Below are 1,649 nucleotides of genomic sequence, written 5' to 3' on the forward strand. Positions count from 1 at the left end.
GGAGGGTTTTTTAATTATTTGATATTCAAAGTTTGTTGATCTGATCAATTCAGCTTCACACACAAAACAAAAATGAGATCAATGAAAGTGATACCATAACAAATAAATGATTTAGCAGTAATAATATAATTGCAAATATATTATAAATATGAATATCTATAACCAACATTCTATATAAATACTGTTAAATTTTTAGTGATTTTAACTGCAATGACATTAATTATCGTTAAATATTTTTGTAACAATAAATATTGTTGTTAAAAAAATAAATCTACTACCACTAAATATATATTTTGTTTAGTGTTAACATAAGAGATCTTAGAAATTAATACAAAAAATCTTCTTAGGACATTATCTTGTGTTCACATGAAATTATTTCCTCTTTAGTACTCTCATACAACTAGTGGCAAAAACAGATGCACATTGTCAACAAAACTGTCCAATCATAAATGGTGATTGTAATAATATGGATAAGATTTTTTTAATTTTTAATTAGAGACTTTAATTCTGAATCTTTGATATATATATATATATTTTATTTTTTTTGTTAAGAAACAAAAATTCTTATAAATAAATTTTACACTGCATGAACTTATATTAGCGATCAATAATTCAATACTAAAAAAAAACATCACATCACTGATTTATAGAGTAGAAAAGATATACTACCATCTGTAGTCCATTTTTAAGTGTCCTTTTAGTCAAATAAATTTGGTCCAAAATAAAGTACTCATCACTTTTAAATAATTAAAAAGCATTAATACTTTTTTCCCCAAATTTTACCTTGGTCTAATTAATAATTTATACAATATTCCAAAAATCTTCTCAACAGTATTCACTCTTTTTTTATAAAACCTTAAACAATATTTAAAGTTGTCTTATTCTGCTGCATTTCTTTAAAATATCTTTTTTTTTATAGCTTAAACTCGTAATCTATAATTACTTAAAAATAACTTTATCAATCACGTTAAAATTATTTTTTTCCTAACTTAATGCATCAAACTGCTTTTTTTTAAAATTTAAAACTATGTTTAAAATGGACATGAGGAAACATGTAGTTTAGTACACTATTTTAAAACTATGTGCTTGTACTAAATTTTTATCTCTTATAATAAAATACTATTAGGTACTCACTTACATTCTTAAATTATCTCACTACACAAGTCATGATTTGGAAAAAGAAAAAAAAAGAAGAAATTTTTGAGGTAAAATACAAAATGTCCAAAATGAGAGATAGATTCTAGCCATAAGTGGTTGGATTAGCCTTTGGACTTTTTTTTTATCTGTTTTTATTGAGAAAAAAGAGATCTAACTAAAGTTGAACATTCATCATTGTCATGATGATGCGATTGAATATTTATCGATCCAACATCTGACCAATCAAATATATTCTTGAGTTCAATATAAACAATTAGTGGGAATTATCCGTTGTCGGTCCATATTGGATAGTTTACTCAACTAATCTTGTCTTCACATCCTCTAATTCTAATCTATCGTTTAACTATAATATATTAAATATTTAACTGTAATATTTAGCAATCAACACAGACCCAACAAATTATATTACAAGTGGTCTTATATATTTTTTCTGTCTTGGTTTACTCAACACATTTATCTTTTTAGTCATTTTTTTTTAAAAAAGCCTCTCA

This window comes from Solanum tuberosum, unplaced genomic scaffold, assembly GCF_000226075.1.
Source record: "Solanum tuberosum cultivar DM 1-3 516 R44 unplaced genomic scaffold, SolTub_3.0 scf00599, whole genome shotgun sequence".
Classification (NCBI taxonomy): domain Eukaryota; kingdom Viridiplantae; phylum Streptophyta; class Magnoliopsida; order Solanales; family Solanaceae; genus Solanum; species Solanum tuberosum.